Source organism: Lissotriton helveticus, chromosome 9, assembly GCF_964261635.1.
Source record: "Lissotriton helveticus chromosome 9, aLisHel1.1, whole genome shotgun sequence".
Classification (NCBI taxonomy): domain Eukaryota; kingdom Metazoa; phylum Chordata; class Amphibia; order Caudata; family Salamandridae; genus Lissotriton; species Lissotriton helveticus.
The window spans coordinates 1,096,656,837-1,096,672,510 of NC_136070.1; the positions used below are offsets into that span (position 1 = coordinate 1,096,656,837).

Consider the following 15,674-nt stretch of genomic DNA (forward strand, 5'->3'; position numbering starts at 1 on the left):
CTAAAACCATTGCAAGAAAAATACTGACTTGCGTCTGAAAGGACAGGGTTTTAAATCGAGGATTTAAGTGCACTGTCATTCTTCTCTCAGCCGCATATATTCAATATTTTCACCTATCACTAAACTTCTCTGGAGTTAGAATAAAATTAAAGGTACAGTGATTTTCAGTCCAGGACTAAAATAGCTCTGAAAAGCACATAATAACTCAATGCAAATGTAAAAATATCCTGAAGAAAATTCCTGAATATTAAACACTAAGGAAGCAAAATAAGATTTTTTTCAATGGCATCTCAATTCAAGAGCACAGACAGTTTCTGTGCACCATTAACTGATCAGAAGTCAACTTCTTAGACAACAAAAGACTACTGGCACTATTTTGCAAATGTGCATAGGTAGATTGTCCATGCAGACTACTGCATCTCAAAAGTAAAGGAAAAGCTGGCCAATAACATCCTTGGGCTGCTAAACCCTGCTCTCAGAAGCCACATATTCAATGTTTTAGATTCACTACACTAATGTAAAAGCCTTGCAACTGTACTAATCCTATTGCAAGACCCAAATCTGGTGCGCTAGCTAATACATTCATTTCTCAGACCACAAAAGAATGCTGAAATCTCACACCAAGCTAAAGACATGGTTACCATTAAGAAGCAAACATCAAGCCCAAAAGTCAGTAACTCCAAAACAACTTGACTCTCCATTTAGTACAGCCACCTAGCTCCATTCTGATGGTAACACCTTTTCTCCTGAACTACAGCCAGAGGCCAGAACCCATTTATGTATTTGATTTTCAGTGATAGTGGAGAAAAAGGTAAAGGCACATTTCTCCTCCACCTTGAACAAGGTATGAGGAGATACCGGAACGCTTGGGCTTTGTTTCATGCTGTGTAAATAATCTTGGAAAATAAACTTCATCGTGACATAAATCCTGCTGGTGTGCGGCCCTGTTACTTCCGTCGTGGAGGTTTTGTGGACATGTAATGCGGTGCGGTTCGACCGCGAGGGCAACGCACCCGGGTATGCAGCGCCTGATGCCGAGGGAATGAAACCGCTTTTGTTGGATATATAGATATATATATAAATTCACTGAAAAAACCATAGGTTTCACACATTTTATAGTTAGCTGGACATTTCACTCATACATAACCATTGAAATTCCCCCGTTATAGTTAGTTCAGCTAACTATAACTCGTGCGCTCGTAATGCACTGCTGATGACGTCACATATTACATCACTCATGACATGGTCAGTGACATCACTCATGAGGTCCCTGCCGCCTCCCTGCATCCTGCGGGAGCTGGCATTGCTTTTCTGCTTGGGAAGCAAACAGCAGTGTCCAGGGGGTATGCACCCCGGGACACTGCAGGAGCCGGCCCTGGGGTGGTGGTCCCCAGGGCCATCAAGGGCTCCAGGAGGGGGGCCGTACGGCCCCCTTCCCACCTGTTCAAAGCCTCGGGGGATGGTTATCCCCAGGGCAGGGGGTCCATCATGGACCCCCTATTTTACATATTAGAGGCCCGGGGAGGTGGCAGTCCCCGGGGCATGTGGGGGGCTTGAGCCCCCTCCACACAGGTTTTTTTTTAAATTAAAAAAAACAAAGCCCTGGGGGGGTGGCGGGGGGGCCGTGTGCCCCCGCTATCATAATTACTTTGCCCTGGGGGTGGCGGTCCCTGGGGCAGTGTGGGGGGCGATTGGGCGATCCCCCGGGATTTGGTCCCCCGGGGCTAATTTAAAAAAAGCAGACTGTTTTTTTTTTTCACGCGGGGTACGCGTACCTACGCGTACCCCGTGATTTAAAAAATATATTGTTTTGGGGGCCTTGGGGGTCCTTGTGGGACCCCCTGAGCAGGCCTAGGGGGTCAGGGTGTTTCTACCCTGCCCCCTTTTTGCGTTCTGCACATTTGTTTTTCTGCTTTCTTGTACCTCGGTTCTTAGCATTCAGCTCGTGCTCGGGAAGGTACGCGTACGGTAAGCTTACGGTAAGCTCCTCAAGATTTATTGGGTTTTTTTTTTCAATTTTTTGGGGGAGTCCCGCACCCAAAGCGCACCTTTTTCGATCACTGCGCGGAACCTTGCCGCAATTCTAGGATTCTTGTGTAGGATCCGCGTAGGGTGTGCGATAGGTACGTATTTTCGGGCGCGATCGCTATGCGACCGGTACGCGACTCGAGGCGTATACGCGACATATATGTATTACTTTACATGACGCTCGTGCGCTTTCGCGTGATGTCATATACGTGTTCGACACGGTAGGTGCGCGACTCCCGCAAAAAATTTTAATGTCTGAAAAGATATATATATATATGTATTAAATATAAATATTAATGCAAGACATTATCTGAGCAAATCATAAAAGTAATATTCTTTTACTTTTATTAAACCTATATTATTTTTAAATGCAATTTCGAGAAGTCGCGTTGGGTGCATGCTGCCTGTGCGCACAGTGCGCGGACCCCACGTGACCTCAAAAAAGAGATTTGATTGGTTCATAACACTTCCTATTCTAACTATTGAAGGACCCCACCCATTTCAATCATTCTTCTTAGACCTTCTTGGGAGGAACATCTCTCTACTGAGAAGAACCTTTTTTTGGAAATTGGACACCTGTTATTACTTTCAATGGCTTTAGAACAGCAGCCAGCATCTGATTCTGACCACTCTTCAGATGAGAAATTTGTTCCTGAACCTCCACGTCCTGAGAGGTACACCTCAGTGGTGTGAAGTTTTTTTCAATACCAGAAGGTCCAAAGAAAGTGAACGCTGCCAAGGTCACGTGCAAGATCTGCAAAAGTGTCCTGTCAAGAGGTGACCCCATGGAAAAATACTCTTGCGGGACCGCAAGTATGTTGAAACACCTAAAGACACAGCATCCTGTGAACTTGGCAAAGGAGGAATGCAGAAGACTGGCTCAAAACTCTCCAGATGCAGTGACAAGCACCTCTGCTACTGGTTCGTCTTCTCAAAATCTGGACATACGTCCCCAATTTGGAAACCTCAAAATACACTGTATTGAGTGTAACAGATTGCTCTGTTACCGGGAGCAGTCTGAGGACTTAATTTGCAGAGCACAGGAGAACCATCGGTGCTAGAGGTTTTTTTTCCCCTGAAGTGAATTGTTTTGTTCCTCCAGTTGTCTATTTTTTCCTTTTAAAAAAAAAACAAAAAAAAAACAAAAAATTGTTCGGAAAAAAACCTCCAAAAATATATAAAAACAAAAAAAAAAGTTTTTTTCAGAACTAACTACTTTGGTTAAAAAAAAAGAGCTATATTTATATGATAGTGTGTGAAAGTTTAGATGAACAGATGTGTAGTGCATAATTGACTGAAATAATGCATTTGTGCCTTGAGACCCTCACGGGTATGTTACGCGCTTTACAAATGTTTTGTTATATTATGTTAAGTTATGTTTGGTGAATGTATATGTGCAGAACTATAAGGAAGTGCTGCAGCATGAAACTGTAAGCTCTTTAGCTGCAGTGTGCTGTGGTACCTCCGAAGCACAGGGATGCAACATATGTACATAAATATCTTGCAAGTCTATGCTTCCCTCTGCACCGCTGCTTAAACTGCAGCCATGTGGTGACACAGGCACCCTTGCACCATGGTGCAAGGATATCTGTGTCATCTGGAGTTTGTTTTTGTACAAAAAGTCACACCTTCCTGCACAAAAACAATCAGTGAAGGCATTTTTCTCCTTCAATGTAAGCTGTGCATTGTAGCATATATTGAAAGAGAAAAAATGAGGAGAAATGAAAACAATTCTCCTTGTTGTGCCTTGCTACAGCAATTGGAGGATGGTGCAGCATTTACACACGTGTCCAGATTTATGATTTATGATAAATCTGGACATGTGTCTTGTTCTATAAGTGTTCTGTGCCAACACGTGCATCAACACCTATAGAACGCCCTTCCAAAGCAAAGTGGTGTGTATGATGAGGATGTATTTACATGGAGAAGAAAAGGTACACTGAATACCTTTTCCTGTGTTTGTAAATATGAAAGAGTGTCTTACGCAATAACTATGTTACAAAAAGTGACATAATGTTGACACAAGATGCATCTAAAGTTGCCCCATAAGTGCTTAGGTATTAGCAGACTGTTACAATAAGAACATATTACTAGTTAATTGAATAAAAAATTGCATTAGAGTGACATGAGGTAAGCACAGAGTTATGTCTCCAAAAATGCTCAAAGAAGAATGATTGAACTAATTGCGGTCCTTCTTTAAGTACAATGGGAAGTATTATGAACCAATCAAATCTTTTTTTTTTTTATCACACGTTATCCTATGACAGAGAGGTTCCAAAACTACATAGGTATAAACTGGGTGTTTTGAAGACTGTATTAATACTTTGTAGCTTCTTGCAGATCTGCTTGCATAGTATATAAAGAAATTAACTTGTACTAGGGTTAATGGATAGGTCAATCCTTAACTATATGACTAACAATTAGAGTAATTTAAGTACTGCAAAGAGAGAACAAGATAAAGTTCTAAGTACTTATGTTTTGGCAAAGTGATACAACATGTTTATAGAGTTGTGAAGGGAAGGGATGGAGCCTGATGTGACATGTGCAAACACACTCTGTGACGTGTTTTAAGTTTGGATATTTAGTGTCTTTTAATCTTGAAAGTCCACCATGTCTCTCTATTGAACACCATACAGCTGCGTTGCAGAGAGGTGCTCTGAAGCAATGTCACATTTTATACTTCTTTGCAATGCAACTGTCTGGCACTTTCCTGGACATATCTGGTGGGTTAGTTGGCACCCAGGGACACTAAGTACTCATGTTAACTTTATCCTGTAACTTAAAACACCCACTGAGCATCTGTCTACACATATCTGCTCCATCCATCCCCCATTTCTTCACCTGTGTGCAAACACAGGCCATTGTGCATTTTAATACTTACCTTCTCAGTAATAGAAATAAAAAACGCTACACATTTTTCAGTTGTTTTTTTATAAATTTAATTTCTGACCTACCACATGCTTTTCAAATACAGGAAATTGACCTAAATTGGCAGGATACACTCTTCTTAACCTATTATACTCTTTTACACAGTTTGAATCTGCAGTAACCTTTGTGTTATAAAAAAATCAATCAAAAACAAACCAGATAAAGTTCTGACTCGGGACAAAGCAACATATGCCATACCCTCTTTAAACACAGTACTTCTAATGTTCACCAAAGCACTGTCTACACTTAAACCTTGAGATTTATGAATAGTCACTGCATATGCCAGAGAAATCGGAAACTGTTTTCTACGGACATATAAATCTTTAACAAGCACAAAACGAACTGAACAACGACCAATTTGTTTTACTTCTTCAATCTGATCAAATTTAATTTTTAAAAACTCAATTCCATCTTTATTCTGATAATTAACAAAATCCACAACTTTGCCCATTGACCCATTAACTAAACCTTTTTCTACATCCAAATTACTCCTTAAAATGACCTAACAGTTTATACAAGCATATAGATTCATTTCTAATCCAATAGTTTTAGATATTGATTTTTCTAAAGAATCCAATTTTGTTTTCAATTTTTCTGTCAAAATAATAGTGATTCCTTCATGCTCTATTTTATTAATAGCTTCCATTTTTATTATTTATTCATTTTCCAGCTTCAAAAATTGTTCATTGGCATTAAGCAGATTATAGATTTATTTTCTGCAATTTTCAAATATATTTTCTCAGGAACTATATTTTCATTTGGAAACAAATTGGAAAGTAATCGACTCTGCAAAGCTTGTTTGCCATGTTCTGTCAGTACTCCAATTCTTATATCTTTAAGAATAGTTCTATAATCAACATCATTTGCCTGTCGCATATTTGTAATGAGTTCTTTGTATTCATGTGACCAAATGTTAACGTTTCTAACGCTACCCAAAGACTTTCTGGTGTCTTCATGCGCAAGTGTTTTAAATACTGGCAGTCCTTTTACTGGAGTAAGTTGCAGTAGATCTCCAAAAACTATGACATGTTTTCCTCCACATAAGACATCGTACTCTGTTTTAAGAATTTGCTGCATTCTTAAATGCACAAAAGCAAGCATTAAGTTTGAGACCAGGCTTACCTCATCAATAATCAGAAGTTTCATTTTTTTAGCACTCTTGAAACTTCACAACAAGCTTCTCCAGATAGCTTGTGATATTCCAATTTGTTTTCATGCTCCACAGGTAGCATAAGTAAACAATGTAATGTAATTCCTTTAATGTTGTGTGCTGCCAATCGAGTTGGAGCAGTTACAACACAAGAGAAATGTGACTCAGTTGTTTTCTGTAGAAAACTGGTGATTACTTTAATTAAGAAACATTTTCTTGTTCCAAGTTGTCCACTCACATACATTCGGATAGGTTGAAATGATGTGCATGTGCATTCTTTCTTTTCATGAAGAAATCCATGGTCAATCTGTTGTCTCACTTACAGATATATTTATTTCTGTTCAACATTTAGTTGTTCTTCCAAGTTTGCTAAGTCCATTATATCTTCTTGAGCTTGATGCATTGCTGTTTCCACCTCATTCATGGTGAAGGCAGGTAGGAGGGTGCAGAGGCAACAATTTGGCCACACTGGGCAGGCAGGAAGGGCAGTGGCAGCACAACAGACTATGGATGGCAGAGGAAAGGGGGCAGGGGCAACAAAACAACAATACAGGACTGGCCAGAGAGGCTGTGGCAATATAATAGACCATTGTGGGCAGAAGGAAGAGTCAGTGGTAGTTCAACCATACATGCCAACAGACCCGATTCAGCCAGGAAACGTCCAATGTTTTTAAGCCCAAATGGGCTTTATTTGATCTGTCTCCTGTCTACAATCTCCTATTTTTCAATGTAAGTCAAAGGGGAAAATCAATACCCCAGTTTTTTTCAAAATCTCCCTCTTACCAAGTTCAAAATGTTAGCAAGTATGGTACATTGGATCATGGAAGGCAGGAGGAATTGGCGTAGGGACATGGACTTGGATAACAGAGGACAGGAGGGACATGGAGAGGTGCACCAAACTGACCCTACAGGGCAGGCATCAAGGTTTGCAGCAGCACAATACATCACACAGGGCATGCGGGACGGGAGTGCAGCACAACAATCCATAGCAAGCAATAGGGAGGGGACAGGACCATGCACATGAACAACAGAGAACAGAGGGGAAAGAGGCAATGGTAGCTAGCAGACCATAATGGACAGACAGGAGAGAAAGCTGCAGCATAATGGACCATAAAGGGCAGGAGGGATGGATCAGGGGCATTACAAATGGAACAGACAAGCCAGGAGGGAGGGAATGGGGATCTGCACATGGAAACAGAGGGCTGGGGGAAAGGGGGCAGGGCAGGAGTAGCAAGATGACCATGGAGATCAAGCAGGATGGGCACTAGAAGCAAGACACACCATGGAGAGCAACAGTGAGAATATAATGGCATACACACAGACCATGGAGGGAAGGTGGGAGGGGGTCAGGGGCAGCTAGCTGACCACACAGGGAAGGTGGGAGGGGCTGTAACAGCACAGAAGACCATGCATGGCAAGCAGGAGGGTTAGTGGCAGCACAATGGCTATGATAGGCAAGAAGGAGGGTTCAGGGGTATGCACAAAAGACCATGGAGGATAGAAGGGAGGGTCAGGACCTGGGCACAGACAAGAGTTCCGGGGAAGGGGCCTCACAACAGGACACGCGGGGCAGGCATGAGGAGCACTTGCAGCACAACAGACCAGGGAGGGCAGAAGGGTGTGGCAGTACAATGGACCATGGAGGACAGGAGGATGGGGATAGGGGCATGGAATGTGGACTGGCAGGGTGGGGGTGGCAGGGACAGGTTACAGTCATCTGACAATGCTTGGCAGGTAGGAGGGGAATGGCAGCTCAACAGAATACTCAGAGTAGATAGGAGTGGCAGGTCCATGGAACATGGTAAGCATAAAGGATGGAGCAGGGGCATGCACACAGACATCGGAGGGCAGGGGGAAGGAGAATAGGGGCAGCAAGTTAAGCACAGAGGCTTAGCAGGAGGCCAATAATGGGGCATATGATTGGGCAATGGAGGGCAGGAGGAGTGGACTGGTTCATCATGCTAAATGGAGGGTAGTGGTAGCACATCAGACCATGCATGGCAGGAGAGAGGAGGCTAGTCCATGGATTCAGACAACAGAGGATAGGTAGGAGGTAGATGGGGCAGCAAGCTAACTGTTCAGAAGGTGGGAAGGCCAGTGGCAGAACAACAGCCACAAAGGGCTGTAATAAGGGAACAAGGACATGGACTTGGACAATGGATGGCTAGGAGGAGGGAAGGCAGGAGCAGCAAGCTTGGGTGGGGGCAGCCCAATGCCAGGCCCTGCTTCCAATCCCCCACCATCCATTGTGATTTAAATCAACGTTAAAAAAACTAGAAATTTGCTGAAAAAAACAAAGATTACAGGGACGGTATAGTTAGACTCAGATTTCACTCATACACAACCAGTGAAATTCAGCAGTTATAGTTACCTGAGCTAACTATAACTTACGCCCCCGCAATGTACTGCTAATGACCTCAGACATTACATCATTCATGACATGGTCAGTTACATCACTCATGACATCACTCAAATGAGCTGTCAATGGACAGGAACTATAATCGCTAGAACTTTATTTAGGGATAGTGTGTGTATATTAACACCCCTTTTTTTATTTTCTTTCGTGTAAGAACCATTATAATACGTATTGTGCCCAGATTAATATGGCCGCTAGCCTTTCACTTTAAAGTTATGTGTAGTCCATTGTTTATGTTGATGTTTGCAATCCTAAGTATGTTTATTATGATTAAGTCATGTTGACGAACATACAGGTATGGCGGTCACGGGGCAAGATATGCTGAAATTACATTGTGTGCATATTAACACTTGTTTTCTTTTCTTTATTGTATCAATTCCTGAATTTTCACATCGTGACCAGGCAAATATAGCCGCCAGCTTTTTGGATTAAAGTAATATGTAGTCCTTTGTTAATGCTGGCAACTGGAGGCATTTGTACATTTAAATAAGGATGCTACATTGATGTTGTGTATCGTTACCAAGTTGCGGACGAGCCGAAATGCGTGGATCACGTCCTTTGCAGATTAAATACTTCCAAACTACAACCTGAGTGCTGATTCCTTCTTTGTAAGAGTGAGAGGAGATTAAATACATATATATAAAATTCACAGGAAAAACCACAAGTTTCAGGAATATTATAGTTAGAAATTAGCATTTATAAAACCTCAGAAATTCACTGAAATAAAAACAGGTTTCATGGACGTCATAGTTAGTTGGACATTTCATTCGTACAAAACAAGAGAAATTCGTCCGTTATAGTTAGTTGTGCTAACTATAACTCGCGCCCCTGCAATGCACTGCTGATGACGTCACATATTACATCACTCATGACATGGTCAGTGACATCACTGATAACATCCTGATGACATCATCCATGTGATCATCTGATGCACCTCCTTACTCCCTAAAATACACACTACCATTCTCGAAAAAACCATAGACACTCCAATATTAGTACAGCTGCAATATTCTGTGCACTATGCATGCAGACCTCTAATCAGCTAAATAGCATTGATACAGTCTTTTAAATACTCAATTAGAACCTATGAACTCTAGGAATTCCTCTGCCTGTCCCATGCACGTGTCCATTCACCCATCCAGCACTATGTATGTATTCTATCACTCTACCAATACCTAAGCACTTATAAATTTAGCATGCACTCTCTTTGCAGCATTGAAATTACTCCAGTTATTAGTCATATACGTAAGGAATGACCTAGCCACTAACCCAAGGACAGGTACAATGTTCTGTACACTATGCAGGCAGATCTCTAACAAGCTACATGCTATTAATACACTCTTCTAAATACCCAGTTAATACCTATGCAGTGTTGGAATCCTTCTGTCTGTGCCATGTATTTCTCCACTCACCCATCCAGCACTATCTACGTATCCTATCACTCCGCCAATTCCTAAGCACTAATAAATTCAACATGTACTCTCTTTGAAGCACTGAAAGTATTCTAGTTACTAGTCATGTACCTAAGGAATGGCCTAGCCAGAAAAACTAGTACAGCTGCAATATTCTGTGCACTATGCATGCAGACCTCTATTCAGCTACACAGCATTGATACAGTCTTTTAAATACTCAGTTAGTATCTATTCAGTCTAGGATTCCTTCTGTCTGTCCCATACAGTTCTCTATTCATCCATCCAGCACTATCTATATATTCTATCACTTCACCAATACCTAAGCACATATAAATTGAGCATGCACTCTCTTTGCAGCACTGAAACTACTCCAGTTATTAGTCATATACTTAAAGAATGACCCAGCCACTAATACAAGTGCAGGTACAATATTTTGTACACTATGCATGCAGACCTTTAACCATCTACATACTGATGATACGCTCTTCTAAATATCCAGTTAGTATCAATGCAGAGTAGGAATCCTCCTGTCTGTCCCATGCATTTCTCCAATCACCCATCCAGCACTAGCTACTTATCCTATTACTCCACCAATCCCTTAGCACTTATAATAACTGAAAGAAATGTTTAGCATTCTCTTATATGTACTACTGTCAAGGTAAGATTAAGTCAACGCACAACTACATTCAGCTGTGCACTATATATATACACCTCTAACCAGCTACTTAGTAAAGTACTACCCATGCAACCTAGGAATCCTCCTGTCTGTCCCATGCACTTCTCCAATCACCCATCCAGCACTATCTACGTATCCTATCACTCCGCAATACCTAAGCACTTATAAATTCATCATGTACTCTCCTTGCAGCACTGAAATTATTCTAGTTACTAGTCATGTACCTAAGGAATGGCCTAGCCAGTAAAACTAGTACAGCTACAATATTCTGTGCACTATGCATGCAGACCGCTAATCAGCTACATAGCATTGATACAGTCTTTTAAATGCTCAGTTAGTACCTATGCAGTCTGTCTCATGCACTTCTCCATTCAGCCAGCCAGCACTATCTACGTATCCTATCACTCTGCCAATACCTAAGCACTAATAAATTTAGCATGCACTCTCTTTGCAGCACTGAATTTACTCCAGTTATTAGCCGTATACTTAAGGAATGGCGTAGTCACTAACACAATTGCAGGTACAATATTTTGTACACTATGCATGCACACCTCTAACCAGCTACAAACTATTGATATGCTCTTCTAAATACCCAGTTAGTACCTATGCAGTGTAGGAGTCCTCTTGCATTTCTCCAATCACCTATCCAGCACTATTTACTTATCCTATTACTCCACCTAAGCACTTATAAATTGACTGTACACTCTGTTTGTAATACTGTAATTATTCTAGTTACTAGTCATGAACTTAAGGAATGGCCTAGCTACTAACACGAGTACAGCTATAATATTTTGTACACTATCCAATCAGACATCTAACTAGCTACATACTATTTATACACTCTTCTAAATACCCGGTCAGTACTTGTGCAGTGTAGGAATCGTCCTGTCTGTCCCATGCACTTCTTTAATCACTTATCTACCACTATCTACTTATCCTATCACTCCACCAATACGTAAGCACTTATAAATTAAGTGTTCACTCTGTTTGCAGCACTGTCCTCATTCCAGTTACTAGTGTTGTTCTTATAAAATGACCTAGGCACCAACACAAGTACACATAAAATATTCTGTGCGTAATCCCTACAAATCTCTAAGCAGATATATACTATTGTTGCACTCCATTAAATACGGAAGTAATACCCATGCAGCATACAATACCTCCTGTCAGTCTCATGCAATTCTTCAATCACCCATCCAGCACTATGTTCTTATTGTATCAGTCTGTCAATACCAAAGCACATATGGGGCAGATTTACAAGCACACTGTGCCACCAGTATGTCACTTTTTGTAACGTAGTGATGACGCCAGGCACTCCTTCATATTTACAAGGAGAGGAAAAGCAACCCTGCATTTTTTTCCTCTCCTTGTAAATACCACCCCTTCATACACAGACCTTTGCGTTGAAGGGGCGTTCCATAGGTGTTGCTGTGGGTGTTCCCACGCAACTCCTATAGAACAAGACACATCTCCAGATTTATGAGAAATTGTAAATCTGGAGAGAGATGTGTGTGAATGCTGCACCATCCTAGAGTTGGTGTAGCAAGGTGCAACGAGGAGAATTGTATTCAATTCTCCTCATTTTTTCCTCTTTCAATACATGCACCATTACACAGCATACATTGAAAGAGGAAAATGCCTTTACTGATTGTTTTTGTGCAGGAATGTGTCCGTTCCTGTACAAAAACAATCTCTGCACGACACAGACATCCTTGCCCCATGGTGCAAATTGCCTGTGTCACCACATGGCTGCAGTTTGTGCAGCAGTGCAGAGGGAAGCACAGAGTTGCAACATATTCATATACATATGCCACATCCCTGTGCTTCGGAAGTGCCACAGTGCAGTGCAGCTAAAGAGCTTGCAGTGTAACACTGCAGTACTTCCTCATAAATCTTCACCTATAAATTCACCATACACTACTAATGCATTCCTTCAGTCAATCATGCTGTATACATATATCCAACCAAAGTTTCACACATTACCTTGCAATTATAGTTCTTTCTTTAACCAGATAAGGTAGTTCTGATAAGAACTTTTTTCTTCTTTTTTCATTTGTATTTTTTATTTTATTTTTTGAACAATTTTGTATTTTTTTGTGTTTTTTCCAAAAATAAACAAAAAAAAGAATAAAACAGGAAACTTTTGGAATTACTTATCATACCAAAAACAAAAAAACTAAAGAAAATTAACAACGATGGTTTCGCTGCGCAGCACAAACTGCATCCACCGACTGCTCACCGAAACATTTAAGTTTCTTACACTTCATGCAGTGTTGCTCGAGAAAGGCGAATTCTGACCTAATGTCCATTGCAGGTGTTCCTGAGGACGCTCCAGATGTACTTGCCACAGCAGGTGAGGGGTTCAAAGCAGCTCGCCTCATTTCCTCCTGAGCAAGATTGAGAGGATGTGTGGTCCGGAGACGCTTGTACATAGAAGCAGTGCCACAAGAGTATTTTTTTTCACTGCCTCTTGACAGGACTCGGTCACAAATTTTGCACATCACCTTTCTCGCATTAACTTTCTTCTCTCTAGGTGGAATAGTAAAGAATTTCAACACAACAGATTCCGGCCTCTGTGGACGTGGTGCCTCCTGCAAGAATTCTTCTTCAGAAGATACTTCCTCCTGCTGCTGCTGCTGTCCAGATGCCATTTTGTTTGATATTTTTGGGAAAACACCAAAAACACAAGCAAAAAGCGTTCTTGTAGGAAAAGAGATGTCTCTCTAAAGATGCTCCAACAAGAATGATTACAATGGGTGGGGTCCTTCATTAGTTACAGTGGGAAATGTTATGAACCAAGGAAATCTTTTTTTTTTTAGGTCACATGGGATCCGCGCAATCTGCGCTCACGAAGCACGCACCTGACGGGACATCGCGAAAATATATTAAAAAATATTATAAGCAGAAATATATTATTTTTATGAATATGTTAGATAATGTCTTGCCCTAATATGTATATTAAATACACATACATATAATTTTAGAACATTACATTTTTTTGCGGGAGTCACGCACCCAGCGCTCCCCAGCACATATATGAAGTCATGTACCATAATGCGGATGTGTCACTAATGCGGGGGAGCAGGAGTCGCGGACTGTCGTATACCAATCACGCACATCACGTACTATTAAATGTATATGATGTAACTGAAAAACACGCAGCCATCGCACACCGTACGCGGATCCTTCACGAGTTTTCTAAAATGGCGGCTAGAATCTGCGCACCCACCGTGATGTGTACGCTTTGGGTGCACGGCTCTGAAAAAAAATGGATTTTTTTTTTTAAAGAAAATAACATAATATATTAAAATAAAAAAATATTTCAGTTTGAATTAAAAATAAATCTTTTTTTTGCAATTTTCAGAAAAATATATAATGTTATTTAATGAATAAAATATTTACAAATAAACAGTTAAAAACTGTAGATAATCAGTACAAAACAATAGGTATAACTACTATTACACTAAAAAATTAGCATTTAAAAAACCTTTGAAATTCACTGAAAAAACCATAGGTTTCAGAGAAGTTATAGTTAGAAATTAGCATTTAAAAAAAGCTTTGAAATTCACTGAAAAAAACATAGGTTTCAGAGACGTTATAGTTAGAAATTAGCATTTAAAAAAGCTTTGAAATTCACTGAAAAAAACATAGGTTTCAGAGACGTTATAGTTAAAAATTAGCATTTAAAAAACCTTAGAAATTCACAGAAAAAACCCATAGGTTTCAGGGGTGTTATAGTTAGCTGGATATTTCACTCATACAAAACCATAGAAATGCCTACGTTATAGTTGGTTCTCCTAACTATAACTCGCGCACACACAAGGCACTGCTGATGATGTCACATATTACATCATTCATTACATGGTCAGTAACATCAGTGATGACATCTCAAATGACATCACTGATGACATCATCCACATGACAATCTGATACACCTCATCTTACACTAGTATAACCTTTCATCACTCACTGTAAAATACAGAGTACCATATTTGAAACCATTGACACACCAATACCAGTTACTACCTACCCACTCACTGATTCCTAAGTCTACACACACAACTACCCATTCAACAACAGAATCACTTATACATGCAGTCACTAATTAAAAGAACACTATCAAATGAACTTATACATATATATAGACATTGACACATCAGCAGTCAACTTAGTCGGTTATGCAGGCATCCTACTCACTCATGAAAAAAAAATAATCACACTTACATTTACTCACACAATTATACACACAACACCTCATTTATTCAAACACATTCTAACTCATAGTTAATATGTTAAAAAAATCAACATTACAATTATACACTCATTCATATAGTTACTCTCACAATCACTGACTCTTACATATACTTATTTATATACACTAACTCTCACATACAATGCCTTTTATTTTTTACTTTGTTGAAGATGTACAACTAAAACAAATATTCGCTCACCAACACACAAATAAATACACTCAGTCACCCAAACAACTGTTTCCACATGCACTCTTAAACCTATACACCTAGTCAATCATTCATTCACACATCTATGCATAGAGTTACACACACCCCATCCAACCACACACAAACTCAGTGTCCCATACAAATACTCACCCAACTAATCAATACCTAAGATACACACTCATGTAGTTAGTGATCAACTGATGCAGCATGTTATACAACAACAGAGACAGTGATGCACACATTCACAACGTTTAGTTACCAATCCAGGTATTAAGTGAGACACTTTTAATTACTCACTTAAACAGACAGTCAGACAGCTACTAAATCCTCCATCCAGACAGTTATATATCCACTCATTCGTCAATACAGATTGGTATATATATATACCAATATATATATAATACATATTTAACCTAACTAAACCACATTCACTGGATGATGTCATCAGTGATGTCATCAGTGATGTCATTTGAGATGTCATGAGTGATGTCACTGACCATGTCATGAGTGATGTAATATGTGACGTCATCAGCAGTGCATTGCACGCGCAAGTTATAGTGAGTCCAACTAACTATAACGTGGGAATTTTAATGGTTTTATGCGA

The 15,674-nt window shown here is 40.2% G+C and overlaps 1 protein-coding gene across 5 annotated transcripts in view; it reads right to left on the bottom strand.

Annotated features, from left to right (window-relative positions):
• The window catches only part of FAM3D (FAM3 metabolism regulating signaling molecule D), a 417,220-nt gene that overhangs the window by 116,383 nt on the left and 285,163 nt on the right, over positions 1-15,674 (bottom strand). The window lies entirely within an intron of this gene.